The sequence below is a fragment of the Sprattus sprattus genome, assembly GCF_963457725.1.
Source record: "Sprattus sprattus genome assembly, chromosome: 13".
Lineage (NCBI taxonomy): Eukaryota > Metazoa > Chordata > Actinopteri > Clupeiformes > Clupeidae > Sprattus > Sprattus sprattus.
The window spans coordinates 27,632,725-27,645,628 of record NC_137911.1 but is presented as its reverse complement, the minus strand read 5'-3'; the positions used below and the strand labels follow the sequence as shown (position 1 = coordinate 27,645,628).

Below are 12,904 nucleotides of genomic sequence, written 5' to 3'. Positions count from 1 at the left end.
GGGTTTGTTGAGGCTCTTTGTCGCAGCGGGGGCCAAACAAAGAGTGTTACAAGCCTGGGGATCGTGTTCTCTTGAGTGGGCCCTCCTGCCAAAACTCGCATCAAAAAATGAGTCTTGGAACACGTCGGGGGGGAAAAGAAAAGAAAGAAAGAAGGAAAGAAAAAGGAAACATCAAACTTTTTCTCCTTCCTGAAATGTACTGACGCACTCATTCCTCGCACTGTCGTCCCGTGTTGATTAGTTTTTTCCCCCTCCTTTCCATACAAACATGACAGAAAGTCTTAAAAACAAGTCAAGAAGTTGTGGTATTGGGTGACGCTCCCTGACAGGCCTGTAATTACCCACAAGGTGCTAATAGTGTTCCTGCCGCCCGGTGGAGTGGACTCCATTGATGACAAAATAATGGGCGGTGTTCTCTTTCCCTCCCGAGTCTCCTTTGTTGGTGCAGTTGAACTTCGCCAGAGAGCCTGAGAACAACAGGTGCATAGAATGACTCCCCGACCACATACACCCCTCAGCCAAAACAAGACCGCACCCCACCCACACACACACACACACACACACACATACACACACACACACACATCCAACCACCTCCGCTGCCTGGAGGACAAAGCTATACCCTTTTTTTTTTTCATCTGTTTGTTTTGCCTTAATAATTCGCACTGTCGGCTCGAGTCAATGAGTGTTTTCATTCGAGAGCAAAAGGGAAAGCCAATCTCCCTCCTTTCGCGAAAGCGATGACAACAGTTTACAGTCCATTGTCAGCGGACTTAGTGAATGAGTGAGTCTGGTGTTTATTTGCGGTGCCAAATGGAGGACAAGTCTCTGGACAGACTGACTGCGGCCTCCGCGCAGACAAATATTATGACCAACTGCCTCTTAAATCCTCAGCCGTAATACAAACAGATGGATATCACAAGCGGAGAGCCTGTGTTTTTTTTTACGGATTCTTTCCGCACACAAAACAGACCTCAGCGTGGCAACAGGGAAAAGCCTTAACACCGAAGAAGAATTTCCGTTAAAATGCTAATTGGATCCTTGGTGACTCATATTTAATAAAAAGAAAAAAAAAAGAAAAGCCAGACAAAGCCTTGCATTCATGCACAAGTCTTCTTCCTCAAAGAAATACCATTGTCGGTTTGGGTTGTCTGGACCCATCACTGTCGACAGATATCCTCTGTCGCTCTTGTCATCTACGTCTGTGCTGTTTGGTATCTTCCCTCAGATTTGGACAGAATCTCAGATTGCAACCGGAGAGGAAGAAGGAAAGATTGCCTCAGACTTGTTCACATTTTATCCGATGACAAAGATTCCAATTAAAAAGGAAGAGTGTGGTTTCAAGACAGCTAGGATTCCTTTCCTCTTACCCCATTTATTAAAATCAGGCTGATTAACGTGGAAAGATCTTTAAATCTGCAATATCTGCTTTTTGTGCACAAATTTGGATCCAGACAAATATGACCATTTGCTAGTGTGTGAGGCAAGAACACAGATACTGTTTAGATTAGGTCAGTTCAGCGCTAAGACAAACAGATCACAGAGCATTTGTCTCCTTTGCTGTGGCAAGATCTGATAGCGTTTGCATGCTCTGCAAGACACAAAAGACAATGTATGTCTTGATGATGTATGTTTGAGATGATTCTTGGACAGCATCGCAAACTAATATTGATTGGTATGAAAAAGGTATAGCACATGGTTTTGGTTAGCTGTGCGTCTGACGGCTGTTTCCCCATCTCAAGTCTGTGTAACATCAACACACACTTCATTGCACATTTCACATTGCACATCCAAATTGCATTTTGCACTCCATTTTTCACTTTCCACTTTACTTCCCTAAATACATTGTTTATATTATATTGTATCGTATATATTGTGTTCTCTTTGTTCTCATGTGTAGTACTTATTGTGTGTATATATTTTATGTTATGTGTAGTACTTATTGTGTTTGTATATTCTTATGTTTACTGTATGCACCTACTCACCAGAACAAATTCCAGGTAGGTGTAAACATACTTGGCAATGAACCCAATTCTGATTCTGATTCTGATTCTTATTCTTATTCTTATTCTTATTCTTATTCTTATTCTTATTCTGATTCTGATTCTGATTCTGATTCTGATTCTTATTCTTATTCTTATTCTGATTCTGATTCTGATTCTTATTCTTATTCTGATTCTGATTCTGATTCTTATTCTTATTCTTATTCTTATTCTTATTCTTATTCTGATTCTGATTCTGATTCTGATTCCTTCAGAGGGGGACACACCTCCGGAGGGTCTGGAACACAAACAATGTGTGTGGGTGTAAATATAACTGCACTTGTCAGAAGGTGCAAATAGCTATGCGGGAAATAGCTGACGAGGCGTGTTAGCCAGCCCTCAGAGTGACAGGCATCTCCACTCGGGCGAAGGACCCTTAACGCTGAGGCCGATCCTTCTTTTTAACATCTTCAGCAGCTCTGACACCACTTTGACCTCTCAATGAGGCGCCCGTATCCTTAGATTCGGTGTAGGCTGTAGCCAGTGTTGGGAAAGTTCACTTTCTACATGAACTAGTTCAGTTCATAGTTCACAAATTTTAAAATGAACTGGAACGGTGTATTCTGGAAGTCTCTAGAAATATGGCACCTTATTGAACGAAATTAAAAAGAGTGATCGTGCCGTTCACAGACACCAGAATGAACGCGGTTCACAGTATCGTTCATCAGGCAGTAATACAGTACGTTCAGTTCACGTTCACCAAAATTATGAACGAGTCCATGAACTTTCTTTCAATGAACGAGTTCAGGTACAACACTGGCTGTAGCAGGCTGATGTGGCGCTTCCTTCTTTTCCCCCCATTTGCAGACATCCTCAACTCCAAAACCCTGAAGGCAGGTTTGTGGAGTCCTCTTGCCTTGATCACAAAGGGGCGTGTGTGTTTTTTGTTGTTGTTTTTCCTCTTCGTCAGCTCGGAGCAGGGGCAAGGCACCAACACACACACTCACCGAGGGAAGGCCGACACATCTGCAGGAGTCGTGAGAACAGCATGCATTAGGGGCTCTCCTCAAGCTCTGTTTAAGCGCGCCGTTGTCAACAAACAATTTCTGAACACCGCAAAAATAAAAGGGGAATGTGATTGAGGTCCAATTCACTCCGAGGCCACTCAAGAGTCAACAAATAGAACAGTCTGAGCCGGGGGAAAAAAAAAACATTTTAAAGTTGCGTAATGGGCGGCACACGCAACGCTAATGCTAGGGAAGGCAAATAAATTGTCACTGATTACTTCCAGCTCCATGCTGATGTTTGTTGACGTTTGTCAGGTATATTCAGGGAACCGAAGCATAACTTACCCCACCTAATCGAGAAGAGACATTTTTATCCAACTTGAGATAACAAGACTTGGGAGAATTGGGAGACAGAGAGAGAGAAAGAGAGAGAGAGAGAGAGAAAGAGAGAAAGAGAGAAAGAGAGAGAGAGAGAGAGAGAGCGAGAGAGAGAGAGAACACACTGATGATGGCTTAAGGCTGAAACGCGTCTGTGGAAATAAACTGGTCTTAATATTAATGAGAAAAGCTTGAGAGTGCGGTTTTATTCTACTCAAAGTTAACATTCTTTTACTCGCACCAAAAAACGCATTTATATTTTCTTGAAGTAGAGCGCGCCTATCCCTACTAATAGAGAGAGAGAACACACATTTCCCTCAACTCCAGACTTAGCTTGTCTCCAGCACGCGAGCCGCAGCCCTCGCAGAGTTTGCACACATTCCAGCGCACTAGCCTCAGGCCAGTGACATCTCCATTGTACACAATCAGCAAAATAGCTGGTCAAATGTCAAGCCGTTCTGATGGGATATTTTGTAAATAACGTGTGATAATGACTTTAAATACTTGCAGACAAGGTTTTTTTATGAGGATAGCTGCCTGCTTTTTTTCACTCTCCCCGCCCCCCCCCCCCCCCCCCCCCCCCCCCCAACACCATGTCCTCTGGAGACACAAGAGGCTTTTCGGTCAGTGCCCGAGGGCTAGACGTGTCACCGCGTGGAGTAATGGCTCCCTCTGTTCAGCCCCCCCCCCCCACCCCCCTCAGACCCTTCTACTTGACAACGTTGCTGCTGCTGCATTGAATTACCAAACGGGCCTCGGACAAGTCCCTCTCTCCTCCTCCCGATATTTAATCTCATGATAAATTGTTTGGGAATTTGAGGCCTCACTGAGCAAGCCGTGTTCCCAGGCAGCTCCACTCCTGGTTTTCGGTCAGTCAGGTAAAGAGCCTTTGAGGTTGAGTCGACAAACGGAGCTATCTGTCAAACTAGTCAAACTAAGCTGCCTCTTGACAGACTCGGGCTATTGGGGTTTAGGTAAATGAATCCATAACAATATGCCAAATGTGAGAAAACAAACACTGCTTAGTCATCGCCCGGGGGTGAAGGGTTCGAAGAATGTTAGTTTGGCGGATGGTGTCTCTCTCTCGGAAAACTGCACCACGGCAACGGCCCTTACTTCCACGACTTGAGCCTTCCCAGTGGTGTAGTCCAGGGTATACGCAGGTATACAGAGTATACCCACTTATTTTTCAGCCAGCATTGCGTATACCCACTTCTCAAAACAGGGCGTTTATCCTGTGCTAAATGGGCTGCTTTAGAGTATACCCACTTCTCCAGGGACCACAACACCACTGAGCCTTCTGTGCAACTTCACAGGCTGCACAACAGTAACAGTAATTTGCACTTCCAATCACCCTCCTGTACTTATCTTTCTGTTGAGCCAGTCCTGTGCCATGAGGATAGTAATTTGTCAGCCTCATTCTTTGAGCGTGACACACATTACGTGCTGTAATTTAAGTCAGAGTTCCCACCACTACCTGTACGTCTCAGCAGTACTGACTGTGCCAGCAGGACTGTCTTTTCCACAGTTACACACTGATATCCGGGCAATAGCTGGAAAGTCAGCTGAAAGAACCTCAACACATAGACAACTGACATAAGTGCAAAACAAAGGGATTCATTTCTGCAGCGCAGAGAAGACCTGAAGCCCTGGACGTGCCCTTACTGGCAGATGGTCTGGAAGCTGGGCAAGGGCAGAGGCTGTGGGCATGAAACTGGATGAGGGCTGTGGGCATGAAGCTGGATGAGGGCAGAGGCTGTGGGCATGAAGCTGGATGAGGGCTGTGGCATGAAGCTGGATGAGGGCTGTGGGCATGAAGCTGGGGGCGAGGGCAGGGGCTGTGGGCATGAAGCTGGGGGCGAGGGCAGAGGCTGTGGGCATGAAGCTGGATGAGGGCTGTGGGCATGAAGCTGGATGAGGGAAGGGGCTGTGGGCATGACACTAGCCGAGGGAAGGGGCTGTGGGCATGAAGCTGGCCAAGGGCAGGGGCTGTGGGCATGCCAGGCAGCAAAGCAGGCATGGACGAAGGGCGGAGAAGTACCAGGGGGGCTGGGGGTCAAGAGCTTCCTCTTTTAAGATTTATTTTGGGGCTTTTTATGCCTTTATTTGGATAGGACACACTGTAAAAAAAAAATGTAATAAAACAGAATTTTACTGTTTTTTTTTACAGTTTTTTTCTGTATTTTTAAAATACCATTCATTTTACAAAAAGAAACTGTGATTTTACATGACAAATGTAAAATAACATGAAATCACTGTAAATGTAAAAACACAGAATATTTCTGTTGTTTTACACAGAAAAAACCCATTAGAAATACGTATATTTACTGTTGTAACACGGGTAGATGAAATCAAGCATTCTGATTGGTTGAGAGTGAGTCACTCAAAAATATCGAAACTGAACAAAGATGGCGGCGTGTAGCCTGTTAGTGGGAAATATTTGATGTGAATTAAGCTATCTACACGACTTTTTATACGTCTACATTGACTCGGTTAGTTGTTTATGTGCAACACGGATGGTGCACAGTATTGGTGGTTTTAACTAAGGCTCTCAAATATTATTTTAGGTTGCTGATTTCGCGTAGACCAAAACCCCATTAAGAACCATAGTAGCTTAAGCTAGCTAGCCTCTCTGCTAAAAGTATACCGTTAGCATACAGATTATGCTCTCATACATAGACATATACATGTGTTATGTCTATGCTCTCATACGCCTCCCGCATTGAGGCCGATGTAGGGTCTGCGCGCGCCCAAATAGAACATTCTTGCACTGGTTACCACGGAGTTTCAACACTGACAAGACACACGACAGCAGAAGACTAAAGGTAAATGTCTTTGTACTTTAATTGAGTTCTCAAAAATAAAAAGCTTAATACCCTGGCATTGTATTTGACGATGAAAGGCTCATTGTGTATAGGTTGTCGTGCTGTCATGTTGGTGTGCTGAATGGGGGCCGTAATGTGAGTGTAGCCAACACCATATGAGGCTCTGGCTAACTTTGACTAGCAAGCTTGCACTAACAACCTTCAGTTTGTAGTCGTTAGGTAATGTAAGCCATAGTAGCTAGCTAAGGTAACATGTACAGTTCAAGTTAGCTAGCTAGCCAACCTGGATAATTTAATCTGTAAAATTGGTTGGCATTTTGTATTTGCTATTGAAAACATGCAGAGTGAGAGAAAGTAAAAACCTGGCTAGTAACATATTGCGTTTTCTAATGACGAAGGCTCTTTTAAGCACATATCATAGATACTCTTTTGCCATAGCTTTAAGGCTAGCTATTTAGCATAGCGTGTTGGCTAGTTTGCTCCATTTTATATTATAACCATAGAGCAGGGGCAACGCCAGTGGTGTAAATCAGTTTTCCCCAAACCCTTTTCTCTCGAAGCACAATCTATGTATTCTATGGGGAAAAAAGTCTCACGGCACACCAGCATTACATGTTATTGTGTTGTTTGGTTGTGAAATGCCTTTTAAGTTTAGTTTGTTCGAGTTCCCCCCCACAGACAAGGCACAATGGAATCGGGAGCAATCTCCTGTGAACTTGAATGCATAGCTTGAGTATTGGTCATTGTATTGTCTGTTCCTGACCTGTTACATTTTCTTTTTCTGTTCAATTCTACAACAGAGTAACCGGCCTTGAACGGTTCAAATAAAACACAGTTCGGTAAGATTTAATTACTCAAATACGGCACTATCTATCAATCTAATTTTGCTACATGGTTTGATAAGCTAGCAAAACAATGGCAATGGTAGAAGTGGCTGTCTGTTTTTTTTTTTGTTTTTTTTACTGTAGTGAATAATGACTAAAACCTTGTTTTTCTTCTCTTTATCAGCAAATGGAGGCTAGCTTTAAAAAAAATACTGGCATCTATCTACCTAGATGGCAGAGAGATCTGCAAGATAGTTTACCACCTGCGAAGGAATTACTTGATGAATGAAAATCTCAAGATGGCCTACCTTCTGAAGTGTATATATAGATTGATTTCTCATGTATAATGCCGACTTCAATGAGTTTATTGATACAGATCGCAACACAGACATCAACGAACTTGATACATTTCAGTTGTTTTTTTCTGGTCGGGTTCTGAGCTAGCGGATGCAGAAATTCAACTGATATGTCCGGTAAGTCTGTAAGATAAGAAAACTTTGGTTGAATAGTTGTTGCTAATTTTTTAAGTAATTGTGCAGTCCTGTTGAAAATATGTGTTTTAAATGTTTGTTTAGGGATTTTAAACTGCACCAATGGCTCATACATTTTTGTATTGGTTTGTGTTTTTCTCCAGCCTCCTCCCCTGCCAAGACAGACACATTTTCTACCTTCCCATGACAGGCTGGACGACAGTGGATTGGAGTACTCAAAGTACTAATTCAATCAAAAGCTCCAAACATACTCACAGAATATGAGAAATCTGGTACCATATGCACAAAAAACAGGGTGCTACTTGTGAGGGTTGCTGTCAGCAATCTTGAGGAGAGATGAGGATTGTAAGTTGACGACACTGTCAAAGTGTGAGATTCAAAAGTATTGACAGTGGAGTGGAAGTTGTTCTTATATATCTCATACTTAAAATTAATATTTTAGTCAATACATGTGAAGTGTAAGTATAACTGATGGCAATACATGTTTCTAATTGAAGAGTTCAGGTGCAAAAACTTAAAAATTTAGGTATGATATAAAGGGAAATATTCTCAGTGCCTACTATACGATAATCATGCCAGCTGTGTTTTTTCCAATTTACCACAAAAAAGGTCAGGTGGACTTCTGAACTCTTCAATGTGTGTTTAGAAATGGTTTGGTTGATGCTGTCTGTTATTTTCAGTTACCCATCCAGTGATGACAAGGTGCGTCTTGACAAGAATGTTGTCACCACGTTTCCTAAATTGAGTGTCAAAATTCAGGAACACAATGAGGGATATGTAAGTGTTACCTTCCCACCCCACATTTTACTGATGTACCAAATGTTTATTGTTTCAGAAATAAGGGCCATTGTATTTTTGGTATTATTGACTGATGCCTCATGTCCACTCTCTACCTTCAACCCATGAAAAGGAACACTTACCCCCCCCCCCCCCCCATATCTCAGTAAATATAGCCTGTAAATTCAAATGAATAAATTGGATGGAATATTTATCTTTGTACATCTTAGTTTGACTTCGATAGCCAGTTTGAGGGGAAAGCTGATCTTTTCCTTCGCAAATGGCAGATGAACATCGTCCCTAAGCTAATGAAGGTTGCTGCGTTGGAGTTGTCTGAGGATCTGGAAAATCCTTCAACCACCAGGAACAACAGTGATGGTATGTTGGTTCGCATTCAGAAAGATAGGGGGGAAATGCACTTATAACTTTTATGCAATGGATAATAACTGAAGCCAGTTTAATTGTTCAAGATAACTTAAAGTGCATATGACACCTCAATACTATTTTTTTCTAATAAATAGAACGAAGGTGGTATTTCACAATCGATATATATATGTTGAGGAAAAATATACACATTTGACTTGTTAAAATCATCATTTGAATGCAGCGCCACTGAGCTACCGACTTCCCAAGCGACTCACTACCACCCTGCGTTAAAAAACTTAAATTACTTAAACGGAGGTACTCTGTTGCACTTGGTCGCCATTTTTCCTGACAGAAAACACATTTTCTCAGGGAGCCACCGGCTATTTTCTCAGTTGTAAATATGCCTTCACGGTGTGTTGCAGCATATTGCTCGAACGTCAGTTCCCATTCTTTTAGCCTTTTCAAATTTCCAAAAGACGAGGAAGTACGTGAGAAGTGGGTGCAGAATGTGTGTCGCACAAGAGTGCCTTCTCCAGCAAGCTTGAAATGACAACTAAAGTAATTTGCTGTGAAGTAATGCTGGAAGCATTGCTCTCTTTCCATTAAATAGGGAATGTATTTCACGTATTTAGAATGGCTGACCTAACAAACAACAGCTGTGAAAGAGCTACAGTACCTTGCGTAAGTATTCACCCCCTTGGATGTTTTACCCTTTTATGGCTTTTATAAATCAGTCATGGTCAATATAAGTTGGCTTTTTGGACAAAAAAATTCACAAAATAGCTCTCTTTAATGTCAAAGTGAAAATATATTTCTACACAGTCATGTAAATTAAATACAAATATGTAATGAAAATAAGTGATTGCATAAGTATTCACCCCCTTTATCACCCCCTTTATATAGACTGACCTAATTCAACAGAGGTCCAGCCAATTGGTGCTAGAAGTCTCACAATTAGTGATATGGGGATCAGTGTGCAGTAAATGTGTCTCAAGTGATTGTAGTATAACGACACCTGTGTCTGGAAGGTCTATTCACTGGTCAGTATTCAGTAATCAGTATTCCTGGCTACTGTTACAACATGAAGACCACAGATCACCCTAAGAAACTCAGAGAAAAGGTTATTGAAAAGTACAGGTCAGGGGAAGGATACAAAAAAATGTCCAAGGCACTTAACATCCCCTGAAATTCTGTTCAATCCATCATGAAGAAATGGAAGGAATATGGCACATGTGTAAATCTGCCTAGATCAGGCCGTCCTTACAAACTGAGTGACCATGCAAGAAGGAAACTAGTAAGAGAGGCCACCAAGACACCTATGACTACTCTGAAGAAGTTTCAAGCTTCAGCAGCTGGTATGGGAGAGACTCTGCATACCACCACTGTTGCCTTGGTTCTTCACCAATCAAAGCTTCATTGAAGAGAGCCACTGTTGAAAAAATGCTCCACTTTGGTCTCATCAAACCACAGAACCTTCTTCCACTTGACCATGGAGACTTCCACATGCCTTTTGGCGAACTGTAGTCGATCCTTTTTTTCAACAGTGGCTCTCTTCCATAAAGCTTAGATTGGTGAAGAACCAAGGCAACAGTGGTGGTATGCAGAGTTTCTCCAATCTCAACTGCTGAAGCTTGAAACTTCTTCAGAGTAGTCATAGGTCTATTGGTGGCCTATCTTACTAGTCTCCTTCTTGAACGGCCCCTCAGTTTGTGAGGACGGCCTGATCTAGGCAGATTTACACATGTGCCACAATCCATCCATTTCTTGATGATGGATTTAACAGAATTCCAGGGGATGTTTAGTGCCTTGGACATTTTTTTGTATCCTTCCCCTGACTTATACTTTTCAACAACCTTTTCTCTGAGTTGCTTAGAGTGATCTTGGGTCTTAATGGTTTAACAATAGCCAGTAATACTGATTACTGAATACTGACCAGTGAATGGACCTTCCAGACACAGGTGTCGTTATACTACAATCACTTGAGACACATTCACTGCACACTGACCCCCATTACACAAATTGTGAGACTTCTAGCACCAATTGGCTGGACCTCTGTTGAAATAGGTCAGTCTATACAAAGGGGGTGATAAAGGGGGTGAATACTTATGCAAGCACTTATTTTCATTACATATTTGTATTTAATTTACATAACTGTGTAGAAATATATTTTCACTTTGACATTAAAGAGAGCTATTTTGTGAATTTTTTTTGTCCAAAAAGCAAACTTATATTGACCATGACTGATTTATAAAAGCCATAAAAGGGTAAAACATCCAAGGGGGTGAATACTTACGCAAGGTACTGTAAGAGACTGGAGGCAAACGGTACATCTGCCTCAATGAGGGGGGCGTTATACTTATTAGCAGCGAGGCTAGCTAACTTCTATGTCATCACTGTCAGAACTCGGCTCTTCTGCTGGCTCGTCTTCCAGATACGGCTCAATGCTCACAATCACCTTTACAAACTGATCCGGATCGAAGTCTTCCTCAATCTCATCTCTGCTTGAGTCTGTTGCAGAAAATTGCTCAAAATTGCTGAATTCTTCAACCTCCATCGCTAGTTGTGTGGCGTGGGAACGAATGAGGTCTACTGCCAGGTGACCCTGTGATGTCAGTGGTGGTAGACTTCATTCGTTCCCACACCACACAGCTATCGATGGAGGGTGAAGAATTCAGCAATTTTGAGCAATTTTCTGCCACAGACTTCAGGTTTCAGGTAAGCCGGCACTGCTTGCCGAAGAGCGTCGCGAAAACCACACTTTGAAATCGTGTACAAACCTAATTTTTCAATCATCGGGTTTACACATGACTTCAAAGTACTATGTTTTATGTATAGTCTTGATAATTATATGCCGTTTACCTTTTTTTTTTAGGTGTCATATGCACTTTAACCTTGTGTAATGGTAGATATCTAATTTGGATTCTAATATTTTCTTGTAGACATGCTTTGCTTCAAAGCACTTCAGATGCTCATACACCTTCTTCCACCAATGCCATCAGGACGAGGGGCTGGATGGAGTCGCTGCAGTGTTAAATCAGCCATTTCCTACCTCATGGACTTTGTGCAAGTATGTTTGTGTCTTATGACTTATTGGTTGCATCACTGAACCTCCTGATGTTGTGTTGTGGTCTCCTCCCCATGCTGGTTTAATAATGTAGTAATTCAAACGTTTTGTGTTACAGCCTAGAACGAGCATTTCATCATTGCTTGAGAATCCTGATTCATCGAGAGGCCACCAGCCTAGCATTGTGTGCATTGGACACCCAAGCGGAGCTGCCCAGCAGTAGCTGATCGTCGCAAGAAGTGACAAGATTGCTATGCCACTTGGAGATGAAGGGCTGATGTATTGGGCCTTATTGAAAAAAAAAACATTTACATTTGCAGTCGAGTTGGAAATTATATTAGAAGATATCAAGAGTCTGTGGATTTTTGTTTAGTTTTTTTTTTTTACTTTTTTTCTTTCATTTCCAATTCAGTTGAATTTGTTTTTGTTTGTTTCAGAACCAGTTGCTGTATGGTTACCTGTTAGTTTTTTTTTATATATATATACAGAATAAAAATACAGAGAATGGGAAATTGTAGTTGTTCTCAGCTTAGTCTTGTTCAAACACAATTCATTTAAGCCCCTTTTCCGACTGGCCAAAAACTGGTTTAAACCATTTAAAATTAAAATAATTATTGTGTTATTAGGTGAGTATAGTTTTTTTAAGTTGAAAGTGCTTTAAATATTCATTTTTTTTAACTAGTTTTTAAAGATTAATCAAATTATTGTTGTATACTATTATATTACATCTCATAAAAAATTATATACAGGATTTTTAAACAAATAATGCCATTAAAACCAACTAATAACAGCACATTTCTGTAAATGTAAGCATTATTACCCGTATAACAATGTTAATCTACCATCTTCATGGGTAATTTAATTTAACAGCACATTTCTGTAATTATGAGACCAATAAATGGATTTAGTGTGTGAACAAGTGATAGAGAGAGGCATATTCTCTGAAGGCTGAAAGATCAGGTAAGTGACTATACACTAAAAATTATAATAAACGGTAATTTTCTGGCAGCTGGGGCGCCAGAAAAAATACCGTAAAATAACATTAAATTACAACATTTTCACATTTTAAAACAATTAAATGACCTAGAAAAATGGAAAATAAATGTTGTATTACGAATAATGTTCGTAATACAACGTTTATTTACCGTTTTTCTAGGTCATTTAATTGTTTTAAAATGTGAAAATGTTGT

At 41.2% G+C, this 12,904-nt stretch overlaps 1 long non-coding RNA gene across 1 annotated transcript; it reads left to right on the top strand.

Moving 5' to 3' along the window:
* The first annotated feature begins 8,582 nt into the window (after positions 1-8,582).
* Positions 8,583-12,027, top strand: LOC308374799. The gene is made up of 3 exons (XR_013968883.1): positions 8,583-8,662; positions 11,590-11,717; positions 11,833-12,027. It is a non-coding gene; the product is annotated as an uncharacterized lncRNA (long non-coding RNA).
* Positions 12,028-12,904: the final 877 nt, after the last annotated feature.